This window comes from Hippichthys cyanospilos, chromosome 7 (genome assembly GCF_059441005.1).
Source record: "Hippichthys cyanospilos isolate Australia breed blue-spotted pipefish chromosome 7, RoL_Hcya_1.0, whole genome shotgun sequence".
Lineage (NCBI taxonomy): Eukaryota > Metazoa > Chordata > Actinopteri > Syngnathiformes > Syngnathidae > Hippichthys > Hippichthys cyanospilos.
The window spans coordinates 9,338,808-9,365,792 of record NC_142375.1 but is presented as its reverse complement, the minus strand read 5'-3'; the positions used below and the strand labels follow the sequence as shown (position 1 = coordinate 9,365,792).

At 38.1% G+C, this 26,985-nt stretch overlaps 1 pseudogene; it reads right to left on the bottom strand.

The window, feature by feature from the left end:
• The window catches only part of LOC148420951 (uncharacterized), a 40,953-nt pseudogene extending 14,663 nt beyond the window's left edge, over positions 1 to 26,290 (bottom strand).
• Positions 26,291 to 26,985: the final 695 nt, after the last annotated feature.

The following is a 26,985-nucleotide window of genomic DNA, read 5'->3' as shown; positions in this document are numbered from 1 at the left end:
TTTTACAGTATTGTAACTCATTTGCTTACTACATGTGGATGGCTATGCAATGACAAAATTAGGACATTGTATAACACTCTTGCAAATGAACCATATTGCAATGTGGTACATTTAATATTTTTTTCACAACTCTATACTACATGCTCTATGTCTGGGTTTTATTTTTACAAAATATTGAAATCATGCCACCCGTTTTTTGTGAACAGCCATTAATGCTCACACAAAAACAATTATTGAAAAATAATATGCATTGGTTCAATGACGAGTATTGCCTTAATATCTGCTTGTGCGACTCGGTGGTGCACTGGTTAGCACATCTGCCTCACAGTTAAGAGACCTGAGTTCGATTCCAGCTGGCTTGGGCCTTCTTGTGTTGAGTTTGCATGTTATCCCCGAGCCCACGTGGGTCCTCTCCGGCCACTCCGGCTTCTGCCCACACTCCAAAAACATGCATGGCAGGTGTATGAAACATACTAAATTGTCCTTAGGTGTGATTGGATGCGTGAATGGTTGTTTGTCTCTGTGTGCCCTGCAATTGGCTGGCAACCAGGCCAGGGTGTCCCCCGCCAAGTGCTCAAAGTAAGTTGGGATAGGCACCAGCAAGCCTCTTGTGAGGCTAAAGATAATGGATAGATGTTTTCTTGTGTTTTATAGCAGTTGGCAACTAACATAAGGAGCATTTCCACGACCTCCTTGGCTGGAGTGTGGCTTGATAAATTGCAAGTGTAACACTTTCCAAGTGCTTACAGTAATTTCTAATAATTGGACTAGTGCTAAGTTCGTCTACTAGAGAAGTGATTAAATAAAAACCAAATAAATGATCACGGACCAGGGAAAATAAGTTTAATAGCCGGCTTATTTTAGTTGAAAAGAAAACACACAATTAACATACAGCAACATACACACAGATAAACATAGAATTCAACATGAGAGTGAGAAAATACAAGACTATTTCCTTCTTCTGTTGATTTTGGTTATCTACCTTGTCTATTTTAACTTATTTAGTTTAAATTGACTTCTTTCTCAACCCGGGTTGTTATATTATTAATTCGAATTTTATGTCTTTAATCTGTTTTGAGTACACTCTAATTTCAACCATTTAGTATTATTGTTGGTTTACAAAAGAATAATACTTCACAGCATTTCCATGGGAATACAAGTGACAACGTTCAAGTCCAACAATTCGCGAATGCGTAACGTCAAATGCTCGTTGTCTGAGGTTCCAAGATTAAATCCCGATTTATAGTTCTTCTGGACGTCCTGAATGTTCGATCCTTATAACTGTAATCCACAGTGGTGAAGGGAAAAATGGATCAATCCTACCAGGTTCGTGGCAATGTTCAGTTGTGTCCAAGTTCTGTTGCTCCCGCACGAGGCACGATCCGCGGAGCTCAAGGGTAGCTCGCCATCTTGAATCGCACAACTTGGAAGTCCACCGTCAAGACTATATCGTTCAGTGGGTTTGAACCGATTTAAAGACGTGGAAGACAAGTTGTGAACCGGACAAAAATCCTTTGTCGTGGCAAAAAGAATTAACAAAAGAGTTCCATTGACTTTTTTTCTCAAAAACTTCTCGCTGTGATATAAATACAACCGCGACTTCTCCAACAGCCAGAACGGAAAAAAAAAAAAAAGTCAAGTGCGCAATCATGGTCACGTGCCCATCCTGCTACGCGACGTTCAAAATAAAATTAAGGGTCATTTAATCATTTAAATTGACCATAAAAATAATAATACCAAATTATATTTGGAATGTTTTAATCTTTTAACACGCTTTTCAGTCATGCTAATCTATTTTGTGTTTACCAGGAAGTAATTTATGACTATTTTATTAATAGACTTTTACTTTGGAAGGTCCGTCTTAACCAGGGTTACACCAGCAACCGACAAATACGCTATACACATATACCCTAACCCAAAAGAAAAAAAAAAGTTGCAATGTGCAGTAAATCATTACGTTCAAAAGCTAGGGAAGGGGCAAGCGTTGCCACTGTTTGAGCCTGCATGAGCAAATAGTCACAACTGCTTAACAACAGTCAATATATAACTGAAATGAATTTAGCGATTTCATCATTCATGATCATATTCAGTATTCTACAATACAGTCAGAATATCTGGAGAAACCTTTGGATGTAAGTGAAAAAAAATTGAACACATTAGCATTTTATCACCCTCGCTATATTGCTATGATTCGTTCTAGTCTAGCGATGCAGAGAAAATTTACGCACTTGTTGACGAGCTTGACGACTGTAAGGTATTGTTCTCTGGTCTCCCCATGTCTAGCATCAAAAGTCTGCAGTCAGCACAAAATGCAGCAGCAAAACCCCTGATGAAGATGAAAACGTTTGATCATATTAGCCCAATACCAGACAACTTGCAATGACTTCCGGTACACTTGAGATGCGAGTTCAAGGTTTTATTAATGACTTAAAACAATAATAGACAACTAAGCACCTTCTTATTTTGTTGACTTAGTATTGACATGGTTCGCCGTGAATGTGGCACAGGGAAGCTCAGAGGTAGGTAGCATGTGCAGAATTCAGCTATTTAATTAAACAAAAAGGAAAGCAGAAACAGGACATGGATAAAACGAGGGAACAAGTAGACTAAAAAGGCAGGGAGTGCACATGACAACAATCTGACAAAGCCTTAAAAGGGCCATAACATGAACAGTCAATTTTTTTGGAGCTTTTAACCGTGTTCCAATATTGATTTCTCACCCTAAACACTAAAAATGTTTCATTTATTAGATACAACGTATTACTGCAGAAAATGCTGACGTGGCCAAAGTGTGTGTTTGGGGGCACACAGCCAGACAATCAACGCCAGAATCGTAAATATTTCACCTGAGGGCGTAATTATTGTTGCGAATACTGGGTTTCCACGTGGACTGATTTGATAGGAGGAACACGTGTTAGTGAGGTTTGCTTATTAATGCTGTTTTGCATTTTAATCTCAGTAAAACTCCATACATCCAGTTTCTTTAGCCGCTTTTCCTCACTAGCGTGGCTGGATTGCTATTGCCTACCCCAGCCGTCTGTGGGGAACACCCTGGACTGGTTGCCAGCCAATCGCAGTATACTGGAAACTTATTATTCAATATGGCACAATGCGTTATCTTAGCTCTCTATTGAAACCTGTTGAGCCTGGAAGAGGGTCTTATCTCAGCTGTAGTCCCTTGTCAAAGTTTCTTATTTTATCCCAGATGGGGTAATGAATTTTACATTGCTCTTGGTTCAGGGGATGTCATTGTTAATTGTATTGGTGATGTTTTCTTTGAATCTTTCACTTGGGAAGTCCCTTGAGTTGCAGATGTGATTTAATAAATAAATATAAACACATTTGTCTTGAGTTAACACATTGAAACGTGGCATGCTTCTCTAGCATGAGCTCAGAGAAGATGGCCCGTCACAAAGTGGTGAATTTTACTGTGGTCTGATGAGCCCACATTTTTAGCAGTTTTGGGAAACCTTGTTCATTGTGTCATCTGGGCCAAAGAGAAAATAAAATAAATACACTTTGGACTAATCAGTGCTGAGTGCAAATGCTACCATCTGTGAACAAATTAATGCTAAAAGGTACATGCAATACTAATATTGCATACTACCATATACTAATACTAATAATAAGGTAAAAGGTAAATGCAATACCAAGCCACATTCTGCAGGCTACAAAAGCATGGCTTTGGAGAAAAAAAAGAAAAAAGCGAATATAAAATTGGCCTGCTGGCCCTGTCTCTTATTGAAGAAGTGTGACGTAATAGGACAATAGAGAAAATGCATCGTTGCATGTTGCAAACACAAAAATACATATTTGCAACAAATTATCAATGGTAAAATAATCACTTCTTTTCTCAGTGTCCCCTGTACTTCTTTTAGCAGGATCTAACACTTGAACAGAGGAAGCAGTGTGTATCCTTCAGATCTGCAATACACCAATTGATGTTGACACACACAAACACAGCCATTCATGACAGTAGAGCGGAGTAGTGCTTCTCCCCAGCCCACAAGCCAGTAATCCAACAAAGATGCAAATTCAAATGTCAGCTTCATTTTTCCTCAAAGACAATGTCAGCTTGGTGAAAGAGTGGCTATCTTCAATTCAGTTACCGGTAAGTGTTGTTGGCAAATCCTTGTGGTCAGTTGCTGTCTACACCACGGAGATTGCAAGGTTCAGCTCCGGAAGCCCAAACAGTGTCATCAGTAGCAGGTAAGCGTCAATTAGAATAAGGAGTGAACAAAACATTACATTATATTTATTTCATTACTATAACACACTATTTGAGTACCAGCGATTGGCTAGAAACTGGTCCTAGGTGTCCCCCTCCTACTGCCTGAAGACGCCTGCGACCCTGTTGAGGATAAGCGGCTAAAATGGATGGATGGATGAATGGATTATTGAGTGCATGATTACTCTAAAGGCATTTCAAAATGTTAACCATTCCTATACCTGAAAAAAAAAAAAAAACCTTGAACGCTCAAATGAAAACATTCAATTAAAAGTAGATATAGATTTGTTAAAAGAAACACCCTGGAATTGATGATGATTTTGTATTATTCACCTACAGCTCAAATGTTCAAATGACATGATGAACTACCATGGGGTGAGAAACATTAGGTTTGTACAGTATGCAAAATGCACAGCTGTTTTGGTACGGTGTTGGCACTGCTGTGCGTCTATTTGGTGTCTGTTAAATTGTTGTGCTAAAGGCTCACATTATTGGTGTTTTCGACTTTTATTGGTCACTTTGGCCATTTATGCAATTCTATCATAAAATGACGTTTGGGACGGGGAACGGGTCATTCTGCAGCACCTTCAAAGGGATGCGCAAGCTTACTTGATGGAATTAAAAAAAAACAAACTTAGCAACGGGGCACATCATCTGCTAAACTCTTACTTTCATGTACTTCAATTACAATTTGAACAATGAGTCAAGACTCTAAGGAAGTTGTTTTGGTATAAATTTAAAAATGGATTGGACAGGTCTGAAAAAAATTCATTTTTATCAATAACTCAAAACTAATATCCCAGCAAATGCTTGAAGAACGATTTATGAACCCCTACAAGAAATGAAAACCGCAAGCAACAAAGCTACCTTCAATTTCTCACAGGAAGTTGTATCTATAATCGTATCCATATCAGAGTCGTAATAAAACCGGAGTTCTGGAGGAATACTGTATGTAAAAATAGTAAATTAACATGCCAGATACACCAGAAAACCTTAAGTGAGTCAAATTACAGTGAAGGTGATTCACCCCTGCTCCTTAAAATCTGCTGAATTCAGCAATGATTTAAATAAAAATTGAAAATGTGATGGATCTACTGGCCATTCAGATACCTTAACCAATTCAAATTACAAAAACTAATAATACGTATTATGGTGATCATGTTCACAGAATGAATCATGTTGGCCAGGGTTCTACGCTCTACTGCTGTGCAACGTTGTAATTGAAAAAGAAAAAAAAGTGCACATATTCTCTCTCGTAGTCTAACTCAATCTCACTTGCTCACACGCGTTACGTTGCCGATTACCTCAACATTTTATTGTTGACGCTGCAGTATACAGGTGATGAAGTTTGGATTCACTCATAATCGTATTATAGTTGCTCTTCTCTGCTCTGGATCAAGGCCAAAACACATATTACACTAATAAAACAAGAGGCTGACAGACCGGAGCAAAGTGCTTGTGATAACCTCTGGCTCTCATGTAGCTCTGTCATTAACTGCCTCCCAACCAGGATGAAAGATTGTCCTTGGCACACATCTTCAGTTGACATCCCGGAGTCTTGAAATACCTCAATCGGCAGGATTTAATCCAAAGTAGAGTTACATAATTGTTTTCCTTACATTTATCAAAGAAATTGAACCCGGGACCGCTGAGCTGTGAGGCAGGCGTGCTAACCAGTCAACCACAGTGCTGCCCCATGAAATGACCCCCTCACCCCCTCAATTCTCAGTAGGAATAAAATCTGATCCAATCATACACAATAGCTCAGTAAAGTTGGTTGAACAAAACAAAGCTTTAAAAAATACATTGATTCCTGGCTCTTTGTTCCGCAAATCCTTACCACATGGATCAAACTACTCTAGGCTGTGGTGCCCCAGCATATTCCTCGTAATATTTTAAGGCTTCCAACATTTTTTGGCAGCTGCACTATTTTAGCATTTTTTCTCCTTCAGGTCATCTGCGTGGAAACTGCAGATAGCTGGCCACCCAATCAAGATAAAGAAAATACAATAACCTTTGAAAAACAAATCTCAAGCCCCGCATGTATAATCAACACATTTGAAGCAATAAATCTGTACACCTCTGCTGGACTGAACATAACATCTTCTCTTTTGGATTTTATGCATTCAAATAGTGACAGACTCAAATACAGACCCAAGAGTAGATGCACCCTAATGGACCATCTGAACGCAAAGAGCAAAAACCACAAGCACACAAAGAGCAAAGACAGATGGACATAAAACAAGGTAAAAGGTAGGGACCAGTTCATAAATTTACGATGCTGTCCAAATGTCACGTGGTGAGGTTTTTGTAGCATCGCAGGCAGCAACAGTCGACTGGTTCGATCACATCTTAATCTGCCCCAGCTCTAGGAGTTGTCACTTCCTGGGACCGGCCATTTATTACAGCACTCTTAATGGATATCAGGGCCACATGGCAGTCATAAATGACCATTACTCATCCCTTTCTTACCTCAGATCCATTCTCTCTCCACTTTGATCATGTTGCTTTAATCTCTTATCTCCGCTTACCAGTTTTCTGGTCTGATTTTTTCTTAAGCAAGCATTTCTCCTTTTCGTCTGCTGTGTAGTATATCATTTTTATCTACCATTTGCACTCATACATCAACTGAGACAAAAGCCAGCACTCAAATGGAAAGTCAAGTGGGTTCTCCTTACCTTTTCTCTAAAATCTCCTACATATTGTAATGGTGAGTGATAAAAAGGTATAGAAGCTGCGGCTGCTATAAAACATGCGCAAGATCTGTAATGTTGCACGTATGTCCTTGAGAGAGTGTACTTGTGTGTTGATACACCAAATGGAAAAATCATGGAAATGACATTCTAACATGAAGATCATTTTGCTATCGTCGGCGCCTGCTGGTCTCGCCGACTGCTCTGTTCTGGTGTGCGTACGATCTTAAATGAGCAGAGTGTGAATCACGGTCCAGCAGTCAGGTCAATTAACCCTGTGTGAGTCTGCAAGCAATCCATTCAGATGGACAGTGTGCTGCAACTTAACTTTCTATATATAGCTTTTTTACCAGGGATGACGGGTGGCGTATTACTCGTTATGCTCATGAATTAGACAGCAGAAAATAACCAATGAACCCTGACGCATTCCCTTAACTGTCCAAGATACATTGGTCAGATGAAGAAAAACTATCGCATAGGAATATTGTTATTATGTTAAAACTGGTTTTCTCTCACACCTGGTTGCCTAAAAATATTGCATTAATTTGAACAAGGATTTAACTGATCAGTTTACTAAAACACCATATTTTATTAATTATACTGTTTAGTATTATTTCTGTTTTTACTACACATATGGCTGAACATTTCATGCAAGGAAAATGCAGTTCAACATTCATGCCATGCTGTTCACATCTCATGTATGACCAATAAATTATTATGAATCCTGCACAATACACATTGCAATAGCAATCAGTTGATGTGTTCATGTCTGGTTGGATGGATGGATGGATGGATGGATGGATGGATGGATGGATGGATAGATAGATAGATAGATAGATAGATAGATAGATAGATAGATAGATAGATAGATAGATAGATAGATAGATAGATAGATAGATAGATAGATAGATAGATAGATAGATAGATAGATAGATAGATAGATAGATAGATAGATAGATAGATAGATAGATAGATGCACAGACATATCAGTCTTAATTTCTAATCCTTTTTATACGGTATTGTGTTGTATTGTCTGGCTTTTCTGTGGCATTGTCAGTAAGTAACAACTTTCAATGGCTGCATTTTCATACTGTCAATAACCCAATATACAGGTTTTAAATACCGTTTAAACAGGGGCAAACACCCAAATAAACGTATCCTGAGCTACCGTTTTTCTGACGCAGTTATGTGGTCATATAAACACATTCAGGTTACTTCCCAATCGGTTTGTGTTGTGCGCATATTCAAACTGCAAGAATTATTGGTCTTTCAAATCTGAAGTACCTTTAACATGTGCCACAATGCACTTTAAATATAAGCAGACAAGACAGGGAAAAAAGCCAATGTGTTATGCTGCCCTTTCCTTGGGTTCCTAATTTGAATGGGGTAAACAAACAGTGTGAAACTGATGCAACAACACACATTTGGAGATATGAGAAAACGGATTACTTTATTTTCATGGTGAGTGACATATACAATGTGTTTTATTGACAGCAGAACGTAAAAAGCGGAAATTATGTCTACATGGCTTTACGTGTATGTCACATTTTCTTCTTGCTTCTCAAACTCCAAAATGTTGCTTGCCACACGGATGGAAATAGTGCAGTGTAAAAAAACAAATTTTTCATCAAAACGGTTGACAACCTGATAGAAAGGACTTATTGTATGTATTGCGCAACACTGACTATGAGAACATCACTCAACAAATCCTATGAAATTGCTGCAACATCAATTCCCTACAACACTATAAAGCAAAGCAGTCACGAAAATAAATGCAGGACGCTATGAAAAACTAGAAAATACATAATAATGACAAAGATGACAAAGGTGAGAAATACACGGCCATAATTAATGTCACAAAACAGATGTGTTACACTACTTAGCAAAAGCATTAAAATTAGTCAAAATTTGTTTAACAACGTGTTAATGCAAAGTGCCTGTACTGCAATTCATTTTTGTGCTTCTGATTTGGTAAACCCTGTTGTTGGGGAACTCCATTCTTAAGGAGAGAAAACTGCAGTGGAAGGAGCCATTTGGACTCTCAAAGCAACACTACCTGCTCCTTCTTTGAGAGCGCTGTGCTCTAAGTAGGACTGAGATGCTGGTTATCAGTCAGCATTGAACTTGGTTGTTCCAGCTCTCAAAGGGGCGCGGGGTGTTGGAGAAGCACTTGGTGGTGTAAATTCATCTTGTATTTTGGACTGACTCCAATTAACTTGCTCTTTTGCTGACGGTTGTGTTTCATCAAGCAACTCTGGAATATTTTTTTTTCTCTGTGTTGGAAAGCCACCACTAATGACAAAACAGAAATATAAATGAAAACGAAACACTATGTAAAGGTGTCACTACAACACAATGTTGCAATAATAAATGTATTTGTGAATACCAACTATCAAGGGAAGGCTAATATTGTTGCAGCATACCCCACTGTAAAACATAATGGTCAAGAACAGGGGTCACCAAAATGGAGCCCGCACGCACTAGGTACATGAGTAGCCAGCAGGCCTGCAAATAGCTTACAAGTGATCGAACATTGTGATTTGCTAGGAATTTTAGAAACAATTATACATAGATTACATTTATATGACATATTACACTTGTTTTTCATATTTACTATAGCTGTTCCTTAATCGTTTGAGAAATTATTAACATGATGGGTATCTTCAAAGAAACCAGCAGAATTGGTTATTACTCAGTGCCAAATTAGTAAATTGCAGTTTCCAAAAGGTTGGTGATCCTTGGTCTAGAAAGAAAACTGTACCTACAATTTAACTGTGAATTATACCAAAGAGGCTCCAATTAGGGACCTATGGATCAATGGACAACAAAAAGTTATTGACCCACTCTGAGAAAAAAAAAATCAAGTTATATGGTTTCTTCCAGTTTCATTTTATATAGGTATAATGTCAGATGACCCTACATTTTTGTCCATATAGTGTATATGTATACATTATTCTACTCTACTTGTAGACCCTCTCAACTGATACAAATGAAGAGCTTGGGTGCAATTGTTACGTGACAATTTCACTGCATCATTACACATGCAGTGCAGAGGTCCTGCTGAATTAGATCGTCAGTCATTCTGACTGCGCTGCTCACATTTACATGCAGCAAGGCCGACTCTCTTACACTGCAGTCACAATCGCATTACCTGGAAGAGGTATTTTTCATTCAGTCAAGTTGGAGAACAGCTCTCCAGGGATCTGACCTTAGGTACTGACAACAAATCTGACTTTTGTCTCATATTGCCCGTAAACTAAATAAATATCATTTGGCTCTAATACAAAAACTTCAGCTCCTTATTGGTAATGACAATAACATTTCCCCTTAATCCACATCACTTTCCACTTTTGTGCTCGCTGAAGTCATTAACTCAGCAAAGAACAGAAGTGCACAATTTCAACCAAAAACGGTCAATAAAAAAAGTAATAGTTGAGTAATGTATTCTGTATTATACATTTATTCATTAGACAAACCACACAGCAGTTCTGGAATGCAATAGGCATAGCCAGTTAATACCAAGAAGAATGGCTAACAGATGTACATATATAGATACACATTATACAATATTACACGTTTTCCCCCCAAAAATATGAACCTAAATCGAGGGTGTGTATTATGCACAGGAGTAATATGAATCACACATTTATCACTTTAAAATGAGCTTTTATTCAATATCAAAACATTGTTTAAGAAAACATTTCTCCATTCGGTAATTAAGATGATCTTCTTTCCTTCTGTTATTTACTGGAATGACAAAGAGGTGGTTTCCCAAGTGACCTGTGATTGATTGTCAGTCAGCCATGCTCACTAACACAATGTATCTGCTGAAGATCTTGGTAGGTAAGCATATTCAGGGCTGCTCGTCTTGACCTTTGCAGTCATTAAGAGACTGAACGCACACACACACACACACACACACACACACACAAATGGTGCAATATGCTGCAGTGCATCTCAGTAAAAACCAGCTTTTTGATTCAGTGTGTTTCCAGTGAGTGAAATTGTACACTGACAAGACAGATATACAAGTCAAACAAAAGGCAACAGTGTTTTTTGCTCTACGCAGTTGAGTTGCTGCAAAAATGCAATAAAAGTTAATATTGCTATTAATGAATATATTGCTTAGTAGTCTTACTGTCATGGCCTTTATTATCAAAGATGGCAATTTTCCAAAATAAAACATATCTGCTTAAAAGAATGTGTTTCGTTGTGTGACACGTTCAGAGACTTTCAGAATTTTGGGCGAGCTTCGTTAAAACAACAACAGCAACAAAAACAAAAATACACTCTGCATGATGAGATTGACACAAGAACCTCAAGAACTACAGGCGCCATTTTTTACGACAAACAATTAACAACCCAAATTATAAAAGAAATCGGTGCATGAAAACATGAATATAAGCTTTTTATTAGCTGTTAAAATGATGAATACCAATTGCTAAATTCTATCAAAACAATCTAATGGGATCTAATGTGTTTGTTTATATAATTTAAAGAGGAATGATCAAATTAGGTTTATTTGTGCCTTTAATGACTCCTTTTTCAGTATTTGTGACTTAGCCTCTGGTCTACACATACGTTTGCGTCGGCAGCCATAACTTAGAGTGCGGCTGTGCTTCAAAAGTGATTCAAACAAATGTCTGTTTGCAAATTGTGCTTAAGATGTTAAACACTGTTAAACCGTTCTCCTGTGAAATGGCACATTATCATTTTTGCAAAGACAGTATTTATGATAATTCTTGTTTTGGGTTTCATTAGTGCAACTGCCCATCTGATCAATAGTTAAATGCATGCATATAAATTACATGAGGCACATTGGCGATTATTTTTAAATCTGAGTTTTATAATAGATATTTTCTAACCAGCTTGTGGCTGCCTTGCCCCCTTCAAGATTCAAAGTGTTTATTGTCATGTGCACAGAGTAGAATGAAGTTTCTATAATATCCTCTATCCCAGCTGCCCACAAAACGTCAATCCATCCATCATCTTGTCTTTTCAATCTCATGAGTCTTGCAGCTGATGGAGACTATTCCAACAGCGTTATTAACAGGGCAAAAAACTGACGTTTGACTGACATTAAAATGCAAAACGGCATCAATATACTACTCTCGCTAACAAACATTCTTCCTTTCAAATTAGATTTTCTATCAAAAGTTTCTCAAGTTGAGCACTGTAACAACAAAGCCTCTTGGAAGGAACTTCAAAATAAAATCGTACCGAAGGCTGTCCGAGACAATACGTTGTTTGTTATGGTTATTTACAGTTTATTTTTAAGCATTGGCTGGCCTTCTCATCACATTTGCCTATTTTACTGACATGTAGTAGATTGACAAGGAACACATTCTAGTTCTTTGCGCGAGTCAGACTGGCTATCTTTGTTGCCATAGAAATAAGATGAAAAAGACGACATTCCCTTCACACTAGCAGTTAGCAAAAGCACACTCTGCGATGAGGAAAAACGGCATCAACAGTGATCTAAGTCAAGAGAGGTCGTGGTGAAGTTGCCACTGGCCTGAGCACTGAGGAGGGGATAAAAAAACATGCATGCACGCATGTTGACTTTGCCAGTTGCGCTATTTTCATCCACCCTTGTAAAGCGTGACCAAACTGCAGGGGGTTTGCCGCAAGGAGCCATGCTGCACTACTACTGTGTTGCTAACTTGCTTGGCGCAATGTGACGTGGCGTACGTGGTGTTTCTCAACAAGAACCCGTTTTCGATGTCTATCCCTACCATCAACAACATTTTCCCCAAGGTGTGTAAAGGGGCCCTGACCACCGCGTAGATATGACAATTTCTTTTAGTGTATTTTCTGCAAACGTTGAGTTATTTGTGTCCAAGAACTATTAGAAAATCGATTCACCTCTCAGCCAATTGGCTCTTTAAACATGTTAACAGCTATTCTTTGACTGCAGCCAGATACGAGATAAGGGGATAAGTGCTTTATTTATCTCCATCTTTGTGTCTGGCAGGAAATCTGAATGTTATCGCCAGTCGGGCTGAGCTGAAGACCTTGGAAGAATATGTAAGGGCAACAAACCCGCTATAATAATTGATTTTCATTTTCATGGCTGGGTTATTTGGGTGGTTGCACTCCAGATGCATCCAGGTAAAGTCAGATGGGGCGGGAGCTGTCAGAACCTTCGTTGCAGAGTAGGAGAGGCTACAGGCTAGAATCGTGTACATACGTATGTGTGCAAAACAATGTGTGTAAAATGTTGCATGTTTTTATATTTTCTAAAGATGGAAAAGTTCTAAAAAGTTCTAAAAAGAAAAAAAAAAGAGACTATTTTCTTCAGACTATTAATTTAAGTCAAAATGAAACAATGATTGTCACAATCCCCAACATGCCTAACCCTAACCCACCTATTGTAACAGTGGGTGAGAACTCCAATTCCTGCCTTTTTTTTTTTTTATGTCACCCTCTTCCTGTGTCTCTCTTTCAACACACCAGATTCAATTGAACTACCTTATCAGCAAGCTCCATGGAAGCCTGATAATGATCCAGACAAATTGATTTAGGTGCGTTGAAATAGCGAGACATCAAAAACGGGCAGGATATGGCTTTCAAGTTACTGGAGTTCCTGACCACAGTAGATCATCTGAACTCACGCCATTACAAATCTTAGATGAAGAACATGTTTAATGTTGCATCACTTAAAAAGGGACGACATTAAGATAATTATGCAACCTAGTCATTGTCATTAGTGCTTGGTGCTGTGGTTCTATGGTTAAGAATCACTGGCCTAGTACCCCCTCCAGCTAACTGCTTAGGACATGCACCGCATTGAGTGGGAGGACTGTCAGGTCTGTGGTCTCTATATCCTGTGTGCCGACTCCATGTCTATTTGTGTGTGTCTGTGTGTGTGTGTATGTCCACGTGTAGATTCAAGCAACAACTCCCGATGTGCAACGTGAGCTGTAGTTTCATCGGAAGACGCGTTTGTTAAAATTTCAACCAAACCCTCTTCATGGGGGGTCAAGTTTCGATCGAATGATCGCAATGGATTGTGAAGGTTTACTCAATGTTGTGGCCATTGAGTGTGTCTGAAGTGTAGCAGGGAATATGACCTACCTTTCACCTACACTACTTGTGCCTTCTAGTGAAAGCGACTAGCATTAAACAGGCAACGTTTTCCCATCCCCCACTTGTGTGATCCAGTCCAGTAGGGTGTAACCTCCATGGCGCATCATAATAAAAATCTGCCTCAGGCCAAGTGGAGGGCTAAGAAAAGATCAGAGAACATACCGCACCAGCATGCAGAGTAAAAAATATTGAAGTATATGGGTGCGTGTGTTTGTGTGTGCATGTTCTGAAAGTGTGAAACCTCTGAAGGGTGAGATAATGACTGACTGTTTTACAGCTTTGCCTCATGCCCCAGTGTGACAGATTTGCAATGCTCAGGAGATGAACACGATTGATTACCATCATACAGCATACAGCTTTAATTTAACAATAGACCAGTGTGGGAAGTGCGTCAGTAGGGGTTAGTAGGGGTGGGAATCTTTGGTTGTCTCGTAAATCGATTCCAATTTTGAGGTCTTGATTTTCGATACAAAATGACTCAGTTCAATTAATTAAAAATGATTTCTGGTTTAATCTATAGAAGTTGAAAGAATCGTCATACTATGTGGGTCATATTTGCAAGACAGAATAACAAAAGGAGACAGAGTATATTTTTGTTTTTTTAAATTTATTAAGTTTTGACTTGGAAAGAAGATGCCTTTTTCCACAAAATAGCATGTGGACAACTGCTATTTATTAAGCTAACTATAAATTGCATATCATTTATAGTATAAAATAAGATTTAAAAAAAGAGTAAAACAAGATACATTGTCATTTCATAGGAAATTGCAGTATTAATGAAAAATATTATTATTTCTCAGTACATTCATGAGAAAAAAATGAAAATCAACTGTTACAAGTGAACAGCTAAATTGATAGCATGGGGAAAACATGAAATGTGTGCCAGTTGGTTCAACTCTGAGCATATCGGGAGCATTGTTCGTCACAATTCTTTGGAAAATATTATTTAGTACTGTAGAGACAGTATGTTCATTCATTTACTTGTATGTGAGTAACGTGTTTGTAAATCTATTTGGAGTTTGCATATATTATTTTGTATACTGTATTATCTTCTTTAGTTTTCACTTATTTAGTCGTCAACAAAACTACAACAAAAAAAATGTTTATCCACACATTTTCAGTCGTAACTGATGCAAGCATCAGGCAACTTTTATAGTAACCCTCATGATCGCCAGCAGTAAATGACAAATGTTTTTTTTTAAATCCTTTCACTACCGATTCTTTTATTCATGTATTTATTTATTTTGTACAAATTAAAACTTCATTAGTTATTTATAAGTCTAGGATGGTGGGAAAATTGTTTAAAGTATTCCCATTCATAAATTAGGTTACGGGCCCTGGGATTTTTTTCCCATCGTTATTTTAGAATAAGAATAAGAATAAGAATAAGAATAAGAATAAGAATAATACAAGTGAAATGTATCACCGAATGCCAACAATACATAGCAATCAGTGTAATTTACAGTAACACAAATATATAGAGCATATTATCAATAAATTTCTGCAGTAGTAGATTGTTGATTCACGAGAAATTGTACTTATAGTGTACATCTCTTTGGATAATTATAATCATAATGCGACAATTGTTGCATTAGTGACTAATGAATGACACAGTACGTCACAACATGTCTGCTGAGCGCCGCTGCAAAAATTCTTGCTGTCTAGTTAAAAATGTGTCCGCATTTCCGACGTACTTGACGCAAACTGAAAGGCTTGCTCAGGGTGACCAGAAATAACTTAAGGGAATGACTTGGTACAATGGGTCAAATAAAGGCCTCAGTGATGTACCCAGTTGCGTTAGCCCATGGAATTGACAGTTGAATGTCCAGACACCACTACCATGGCGTAACGAAACATAAACTAACAAGCATGAACATATTTGCTTCTATGCTCATTGTAAAATTACGGTGGCACTTCTACCTACAAATTAATTAGTTCTGGGAGTCATTTCATAATGTGAAATTTTCATAAATAGAGGCCCTCTTAGATCAAAATTGGCTCTCGGCTCTCTTCTTTTTTGGATGGCTAGCACTGAAAGAGTTAACGGTATTGCTTTAACTCAGAAAATAGAGTGGTGGAGGGACTGACGTCATACAGAATGAAAATAAAACATGCATTCCTTGAAACATCCCTAATGGCAGTCAATACACTGCATTCTTTATATAAGTCATTTTAAAATTTTTTATGTGTTTTTCATAGATTTCAATGACATTGACTGGTCTCATCAAAACACCCCTCTTCATGATTTAAAGCTAGCCTCGGAAGTTAATGAATCACGCCTCTTTGCTGTTTACGATTTCATTCCTAGTTTACATACCCTGGGTGTGTCAGAAATCTGGATGGGGAAATGCACTTAATTAAATTAAAAGTGCACAAGGTGAAGGGCGTAAAAAAGGATTTATGTGCAAGAGAAAAAGAAGAGGTTTGATACAGTTCAATGCAGAAAATGATTTTTAACAAAATATTACAATATATTTTTCTCAACTGAAATGTTGCATTAAAAATGCAGCAATGCTGTCAAATATCTGCAAATAAAAGCAAAAAGCAAAACTGTTGATCTTGTACTGGTCTTCTTTCTATAATTTTGCAGAGGGAATGTATATCACCACCAAACTCCCACTTATGACAGTCTTGTCAAAAATCCCTGTGACTTTGAGGCCAAAGAGATTTCTACTCTGCTGTTGGCCTTTGAAGTCATGCTTGTGGTGATTTGCATAAGAGAAGAAGCATCAGCCATTAGATGTGCCATGTCAGGCATTTGAGGGCAGGGTCCGTTTTCTTTCACAGAGATTCATCAGCTCACTGGTGTTAAATGGGCTTACTGCCATCTAGCGGATATGGATTCACAAGTACAAGTCACTTGGTGAAGGTGATGTAATGCTTGGCATGATGAAGATGCCCTGATGATGATGATGACGTTGATGCTATCTAATACTAAGATACTTATAACTCAATGAGATACTTTACTCATTAAATATATTGTAGATATCAATATATACAACATGAGCGAATGTATATAGGAAGAAAGTTGTATGCCTTTATATGCGAATAAATTGCGAAAGTAGCCTGATTGACTAATACATGATATTTAAAAATGTAACAGTTCTGCAAGTGATGCAACAACAAACTGGCAAAACAAAAGCTTGCGCCTTATTTCAGGATGAGTAGATGTTGAAATATAACTGACACATCGGTGCTACTAAGATATTAATTGATACACATCTCTGTCTTAAGTAACTATCTGAACCAAGGATGACAAAACTTTGTTGTTTGCGGGCTACATACTCAAAAAATAGCATGTTGCATGGCCCATTTGTATTATAAGTACAGGTAGTGGCATTTCTTTACATACTAATACAATACTACAAACATAGATAGATAGATAGATAGATAGATAGTGAAAGAAAAAAAGTAAAAGTGAAGTGAAAGTGAAAGAAAAAAAAAAAAAAATATATATATATATATATATATATATATATATATATATATATATATATATATATATATATATATATATATATATATATATATATATATATATATATATATATAACCAAGGTAAATATTGTCAAATTGTACGTTTTATAGTCATTTTCTACCATGTTACATTTGGAACGGGACAAGGGATGAGGGGAGCTCCATAAAAAAAAAATGCGGTTAATTTTTTCACTTTGACATGAAGACACGGATTTCAATCGTCAGACAAGTACTCAATATGGACGCTAGATGGGACTGTTTATCTTTGCTTTTACAGTACTGTACTATATCACCTCAAGTCCCTCACCTTAATTGGGCATTCGGAACTGGTGCCAAGTTCCAGTTACTTTCAGGATGGCATGCAAGATGGGGAATGGTATGTAAATTATGGTGTTTTTCATGCATTTATTTGAATAAACACAGACACATCATTTATATTCGACCACGTGACAACCACTGCTGAATTGGGGCGATTGTTAGGGGTATACGCTGTACTGGTTGCTAGTCAAAACAGATCACATAGGAACTACAATCTCCCTTTGATAAATGTACATAATGGTTACTTAAAACTCATGATCAAGCTATATTTTATGCATACGTTTGTTCCACGTGATGCTTTGTTTGTTTTCTACTTCCAAATATTTTAATGTATTCCTAAAACACCTGTGTGTTGTTCATTTCTGGATTTTTTATTTAAAAACAAATCTCACGTCCGATCACACCTAAGGACAATTTAGCGTGCCTAAAACACCTGCCGTGCATGTTTTATTGTATAATGTGGGAGGAAATCAATGATCCTTTTATTAAAATTTAATCATAAATAATATGAACATGCCTATTAATAATTGTGACGGGGCAGGTAAAAACGCAAAATTGACAGCAATAAAAATGCCGTTTTTTTAAAATAATGCCATGATTCATCCATATAGGTGTCTTCCTGTGTAATTTTGTATGCGTTCAAAATAAAAAATAGAGCAAAAAAAAAAAAAAACTCAAATCATCAAACATGTTCAACCTATATACAGAAATAATATATAAGTTACGACTTACTCTATATAAAATAGTAATTTCCTGTGTCTTCGTCTGATTCATTTGTCTACATGCTGACACACCTAAAACATTCAAAAGCAAAAAAAAACAAAAACAAAAAACAAACAAAAAAAAATATCCAAACCACATAACAATCTTCTAATTTGAAATGGTATTGTACTCTAGCAATTGAGCAAACAATTTGTTTATGATAGCTACTTTCCTAACTGGGCGAAGTTTGCAACCCCATTCTGTTTGAATAAGAGATTTTACATTTAGCCACTAGATGTCACTGTGGGAAATGTCTTGAACGTTCCCAAAGAGCCAATCACTCTTTGAATCAATCGTTCCAAATGTTTTGATCGTTTCATTGCTTCATTACTGCCATCCCTACAGCAAAGTGAATCTAGACACGGAAAATCGTGAAAAACAGGACCACATAAACAATAGCAGGTGACTGATGAGACAACGATGGACAACGTTCCGTTCCAACACGTGGTTGAGAGGCTGATTTGGTCAACACAAGGTTTACGTCCACTGGTGAACACAATTAAACTAAACGTGACATGAAGAGCAAGATCACACGACCACACTTGAAACCAAACAAAACAAAAATCAATTAAAAACCAGAATACGACAACAAAAAAGAAAGTAGGAGCACCTGGGGTAACTTTGAAAAAAAAACATTAGAAAAAAAAAACAAGCAAATAAGCACATAGAAAATGCAAACCCCACACAGGAAGGCAAGAGCCTCAGCAATGTGTGTATATAGGTACCGCAGTGAATAATGTGGATTCTGGCAAAATCCTTCTGGCCAACTGGGATATGCACTTAAAACTAGTACTTGTGCCCTAAGATCCATTGAAATCAGCAATTACAACTTTATAAATAACTGCCTAACTATGTAATCAAAAATATAATAGTACAATAATTTTGGATATTATCAAAAGTAGCAATAAATGAATACACAAATATGTGACGTAAAGGTGGTGTAAGATCGCTGAGATAAAAACATATGCATGTTTAACAATTCATAGTCTAAATTGTGTAGAGTTTGAATTGTTTTCGTATGAGTACCACTATAAATTGTGTTGAGATTAGGAACTTAAAACTTGCGAGTGTAAAGTATTTTCAATACAACGCTTGTTTGCATGATTATGACCACGCGAGACACGACTTCAAGTCTTTGCGTGAATCTCTCCTTTGGATTTGAGTTGATTATGCAAACTGAGATGACGTCACACCAAGCTACCAGGCAAAGTAAGTCGATTTGCGAGTCACTTGCGCTGCGCATGGGCAGAGCAGAAAAAAGGGCCAAATTGAATGTGAACGGAACAATAATCTTAAGGATAATGTAAGCACATTTTTAGTCATTTTGACAGCAATCTTACTATGTGGCCATAACAGTCTCAAACTGTGATGTGCTGGGTAATTTGGTTTGCGCTGGTGAAAATTTTCCTCCTTAGCTTTCTATAGCTAAATGAAACACAATGGCCTCAAACTAAGCAGTGCTCCTCATGGAATATAATCAGTAACTAGACTATGATGGTATATTTAAAAATGCTCACGTGAAAGACACATTTATTCAAATCTCATTGAAATTTAAGATGTGGTTTTAAAACTTCAGTCTAAATTTTACACATTGTCCCTTTTAAGTGATTTCTGTTCAATAAACACTGATCTTGATCTTGCAAGCACATTCAACAAGAAATATAATTTTTGATCAAATACAATATGAATGTCAGCTGGTATGAATGGTAAAATACTTTTACTTTAGATTGATTCACTAATAAGGATAACATTGTTTATAATCATTATAGTACAGTGGGCCCCCAGTTTACGAGATTAATCTGTTCCACAATTGGGATCATAACGCGAATTTGTCATATGGTGGGCAATACAAACCTATGTTAATCAGCTAATGCATGTAAAACACCAGCTAAAAACATAAAAATTGTATATACATATTAAAAATTGGTATCATAATAGTATAGTGAGTGCTACTTATATATAATATACATGCATACAATTAAATAACATCATAGCTAAAAAATATATAAAGGATTAATTTACGGCTTGTTATGGCCATATTCCCTAGTAAGGGTAGCACAGGCTAGGCTATCTTAGCTTTCTTTGTTTTTCTGGATTATCTCCAGCTTCGTTTTCATATAAATCATCTTCTTACTTCTCTCTTTAACATCACTAGCAATCTTGGGACTCATGGAATACAAATTCAAGTTTGAATTAAGCACTAAAATGCATAATAAAGACAAAATTGCAAGTACTCTCGCAAGAGATCAAGTCTTTAGGCAGCAATCTTTGTGACCCCGTGCGCTGACCAATAGCAGACCAGTGTTGTAGTAACGCGTTGCAGCGGAGGCAATTTGACGCCAACAGAAAACAAGAGCAATTACCTAAAAATGCCTCAAGAGGGAGGAAAAAAACACAACCAACACCATAGGTCATGACAGTTGTTGATGTTACTCGTAAAGCCGGATACAAGCCTTAAAGAGGGGACAAAAAATCTCCACATCCACATCGTAACGTGAAAAAAACATAAGCCAGTGACGCCGTAACCCGAGGGTCCACTGTATAGTGTTATTAACTACAGTGGGTCATTATGAACAATGGGGGGCTGTTCTGAATCCTGAAACTCCAGGACTGAAGATAAGTATCACTTCGACGGACGCCGTAGTACACTATTTGACAAATTTCTAAAACTGGACATGACACTGTCATCGCTGGCGTCGATCAGTAGCCTGTCATGCTCCAGTGAAGAGGTTGGATGTTGCGAAGGAGAGCTTCATGTGTGTGAGTGTGTGCGTGTATGATTGTAGTGTGTTTGAGTATATGTGTAGTAGTGCGGCGCAGGGTTGGGGAGGGCAGCGTGGTCACAGGTGACTGTCATGTTTAATAATGATTATCACCACGCACCTGCGCCCCCACACTAATTAACTGAATGCATATGCAAATGAATCTGGGGATTTGATGAAAAAAATAAAACAGTTCATCCAGTAGTGGTGTGCGGCTATTCAGCTGCTAGATTTGATTCGGGTAATGAACGGTCAGCAATGGAAGCACTAGCGCTGGTAAAAAGAAGTGAGATAAAGGAAATGGAGGATATTAGGGTGAGAGGGGAGGAAGCAAGAAGGATGAGAAGAAGGAGGCGGGGGAGAAGAGAGCGCGAGATCACCGAGGTAACATAATGGGAACAGGTGGACGAGTGGCCTGTTGACTGAGGTAATAAGAGGGATGGGAGAGGGGAGGGATGTTGTTTGTGTCTTTTAATGCAACCCTCGCATGCATGATGAAAGGGAAATATTCAGGTTATTTGACACAAAATATGGATTCCGTGTACATACGCTCATCGGCCAAAATAGTAACGCATCTGCACAAGATAATGATGCCCGATATACTTTATGGGTTGTTTTTCTTCGGAAATGAATTGCTTATGCACCCAATGGAGACATTCCTTTATTTTTATTTATTTTTCACACCAAGTACCCCCAAACCAACGGAAGACAAAGAGTACTGAACGATAAGTGCTTGATTTATTCAAACTTAGGAAATCATATTTGAAGCGGTATTTCTAAATGTATTTAATCAACAACTCCAAAAGTTTGTTCTTCCCTCTGTGCCCTGCGATTGGCTGGCAACCAGTCCAGGGTGTCTGCCGCCTATTGCTCATACATAGTTGGGATAGGCACCAGCAAGTCTGCGACCCTAATACGATAAGCGGCTCTAGAAAATGGCTGGGCGGATGAATGTATTGCAATTTTCATAAGACGTCTGCGCACGTCTCTCTGTTGGCCTGGGAATGACTGGGGATCCTCCCAGAGGAGCTGGACCAAGTGGCCAAAGCTGCTGTTCTCGCAACCTGACTCTGGATGACACGGAAGATGATGGATGGATGGATTCAAATATGACATACTGCGTTACTTTATTTTCAGCTGTGTATGTGCTCCCAACCCCAAATTGCTTCGCCCTGAAAAAGCTGAGGAGGAAGCGAGAGAAGACGGCCTTTGAACTTCACTTATTTATTCAGACGCATTCCAAACACGCATTCTATATGTCCATACTTTGTCCGGGGTCCACGCGTGCGTATACACCTACCTCTAACAAAGCAAATTGAAGTTCATTCAACTCGATGGCCCCAATCTTATTCAGGGGAGGCAGGCTCGTCACTCACACAGATAAGGGTGAATTAGGGTCTCACTCAGGGTTTTACATTTCAATTTAGCCTCCGGCTTCAGAGCCATTAGGGGCCTAATCTAAAGCTCGGTCCACAGAGTTCTCCTTCGCAAGCCATCACAATATTGTTTTATTAACTTGCAGCAACCTATTCAGGAAGACAACTCTAACAGATTCATTATTTCACATTAAATTCATATTAGGGTTACTTGTAGGAGGACCTCTGGTTTAAGAATATGCAAGCAATCACTGTAGCGCAGTCCTGCAGTATCTCCAGCTGGTTCATTTAGGCAAGTAATACTGAGAGGCTAATTGCAAGTTGATAATGTGCCTGGGCATGCACAATGACCAAGTTGGCTCTAGGCAACCAAGCACAGATGAGAGAGGGAAGGCTCTCTTTCTCTCTCAGGTGTCATGTCAAATGGGTATTGTTCCTCAAAACAGCAGTCCCTTAACATATGGTGCTTAAAAATAGTGTGGATAGTGCACAACATAAATAAATACAAACTGCACATGGGATTTCTTAGTTTTCTATGTTTAATACATTCAGAGTACAGTACTTCCTCCAAACTTATTTTCACTCTCATAATGGGGTATTGTGTGTCGATTTTTTAGATACGAGATTAATTTAATATAGTTTGTAATGAGGCTGTAACATGACAAAATGTGGAAAAAGTGACGCTTTGTGAATACTTTCCTGATCCGCTGTATTTCAAAGAAATGCTTGCAGCATGTGAATTTGAGTGTGAATGATTGGTGACGAGTCAGCTGTGATCGGCCCCCGTGATCCAAATCAGGACTAACAGTCGAGCCTCTTTGGGCGGTGGCAGGGCAACTGAGAGCCAAATTGTGGTCGCTGTTCCAAAATCAGCATCTGCGTATATCGCTGGCTTTGGGTCAATACCGCATACGTCACAGTATGGTCAATTTATTATTTTTGCCAAAAACCATATCAATATTATTTAGTTATTCATTTTTTATAAAGGGTGCTAGTACAAGAAGCATTATTTTTCGACATATCATTTGAACTTCTCCGTTATTTCATTTCATTAACTTTTTAACTTTTCTGAATTTGACTAAAGGCTATATTTAACCATTATGTACAATTCTTAGCTTTGTGTATCAGGGCCTAAAAAAATGTATCCACAGATGTTTTTTTTTTTATTTTTATATAAACTTCTATATACCATACAGGTGCTCTGGTTAGATGAAACCAAAATCAAACATTTTGGCCTCAATGCTAATCTATATGTTAAAGCGTAAAAGCAACACAGTTCAACACCCTGAACACACCATCCCTACAGTCCCAAAGAATGTTGGTATCTTCATATGCGAAATTGAAAGAGATATACCAAGAGCCACTTGCAGCTGTAATTGCAGCAAAAGTGCTACAAAGTATTAATGTGAGGGGGCCGGGTAATATTGCAGACCTCACTTTTCAGTTTTTTATTAAAAAAGTTAAAAACATCCAATGAATTTCAATTCACTTCATGTTTGTGTCCCACTTGTTGATTGGCAAAAAAATTAAATATTATATCATTATGGTTGAAGCCTGAAATGTGGAAAAAGGTTGAAAAGGTCGCCAAATAATTTTGCAAGTCACTGTAGGAATGGGAATTGTTAAGAGTTCAGCAATTCCGAAACCATTCGTACTTATACATCCAATTCCCTTTCAATGCACTCATCAGTTCTCATTAGGTTAGGACATTTTACATTTTTTTTTTTTTTTAATGAAAATGATATGCTGCATCATTTAATTATATAACATTAGTATTCTATATTTTATTATCCCATTTGGCAATGAAAAATAGGTTTTTGCATAGCGCTATGATATGCACAAAATTGTACATCTAATCGAATTTATCTAATCGGATTTTTATCCCGGCAACGATATACAGCTTCTGTATATCCATCGTTACATCGAGAAATCTGCTTTGTCTAAGAAAACAAATGGACAGAATAAATGTACATAAAGTCATTAAGAGGCACACACAATTTAAAACCTGCTGAGATCAGGCCGAGATCTAATATGTGCTGCAGGTAGTGAAGTGCTATTTTGGTAGATTTAATGAAGCTGCGGACAGATACGTGTGTCGTGGATTTCATTGTACAGTATTTCACAATAACAACTGTAAGCATCTCCTTCATGTTGCTTCTATCCCTGTTGTTTTTTTTCAGCCAAGAAAGACATCAGACTTCAGCCTTAAGACATCAGTCAGTCAATCAATCAATCAATCAACCAATCAACAACTTTTGACCTCTTTTTATGTATTTTATACATTATATCATTTTCCATGGAGTTTGAAAAACTAAAAACTATTTAGACAAAAAAAGTTCAAGGTTCATGATAATTTAGGACGATAGGAGATAGTAATGAGGTTTTATGACAAACTACATAATCCCAATTTATCCCCAGAACACTTTTCCTGGATTGAATGGGTCACTTTACCTTGCTTTTGGACTTTTGGCAATTGTGCTCCTGGGTCCAGCTTCAATAATGGTGGCAAAGGATGCTCGCCAACAACTGTGTGTGTGTGTTTGCACGTGCGTGCGTGTGCACGTGTGTGCGCGTCACTTGGGAGAAAGAAAAAGGGGGAAACATGTGGAAGCAATCTGGTTGTTTTACTGTCTGGCTCTGGTGGTGAAAGTGTTGGGCAGGGGCTACGAGCGGTCTGGATCGTGTCAGAAGCCGCCGGAGTCAGGTTACTCTGACAGACCAAGCTGGAGGAGAGCACGGTTTGGAAAAAGGCAATGAGAAATGAGGGGTAAACAAAAGTCTGAGGGATGAGATTGAGACTGAGAATCTTCTAAATTATTCTGTCCTTCCCGGTACATTTGAATGTGTGTTTGTGAGCGGACCCGGGCAAGAGTGCTCTAAAAGACGGCCACTTGAACTAGCCCCAGCTGAGAAAACAAACGGCCTCAAATCTATTTCTCCCCTATCCTGTCCTGTTTTTCCCTCATCCTTTTTTTTTCTTTCACAATGATGGGCATTTAATCAAGTAAGGGAGCTAATCAAAGCCAGAGAAAGGCTCCTGAACCTCAGCTATCTCCTTCCTAATCCTAAAGCGCTGCTTCTCATTTACCAGTGACCTAGAGGACCAGACTTGTTCATGGAAGACAACGTACGTATGTACATATGGGGGGAGGTGGTTAGCTTTGAAACATTGAGTACAAGATTACAATGTGTGTCGCAAAATGCATTATAAGTCTGCATTTTAGAGCCGAGTCAAAGAAAATGTCAAAAAACGTCTTCAACTATTATGTATGAAACGTACAGCGGCTGAGGTGAACGGGGATTTGGAATGTGCGAGTGGGGGTAGTGAAGAGGAACGAAAAGGAGAGGACGGCGGAGGCACAAGAGGTCATGGGGTTGTGGTGATAAGTCGCCTGCTGGGGAATTAATAGGGAGCAGATGGAGCTACCTTTACTTAATGTAAGGTTGCATATACAAGGGGAGAGATTTATCAGTCTATACGAGAATGGAGTCTGACGTCGGCTGCTGGGACGACTCCTCTGCCTGAGGAGGATTTAGCACATTCTTGTCCCACTGTGAACTGTGAGGTATCTGAGGGGTTAGCATGTCTAAAGAGGTTCAGAAGAGGTGGACTTACTTACGTGGTAAAGTAGTAATAAAACAAGGGTCCAATATGAATCATTTTACTATTATAATTTTATAATGTAATGTGCTTCCTATACTTTTGTGAGCTGTCACTGATTACTCAAGATCCCTCCCACATTCCAAAACAATGCTTTTAGGGCTGCTCACTGAATGATGTGATGGAACTCCGATCAACACTCATGTAGTTTGTGGTATTCTGCCACAAGATTCACGAGTGAATCACAGTTGATGTGATTTGGCGATGTCGCAAATTTTAAACAATCGAAATGCATAGTACAGCCAATATAGTATGTCAATAGTGTATTTCACAACACCACTGAACCATATTTATAATTGCATAAGTATTTGTGGATGAAATTGTGAAGCTTGTGGTAAAAATATATGCAAGATGAGTATGTATAATGCTAGTTATATTCAAATGAATGGGAGTGAGCCCTACTTCTCAGTATACGTCCATTTTTTTGGCTCTATTCTCACCCATGTCCTTTCTGATGAAGCCTAGGTCTTTTTTGACTGACACGCCATCTTTGCAGGGGGCTACAAAAAATCTGTGGTGCAACACATTGAACGAGGAGCCTCAGAATGCAAAACAGGCTTGCGCAGTTCTCTGTTTACATGCAGTCAATATTTGATTTAGGCATAGGTTAGTTCAAAAT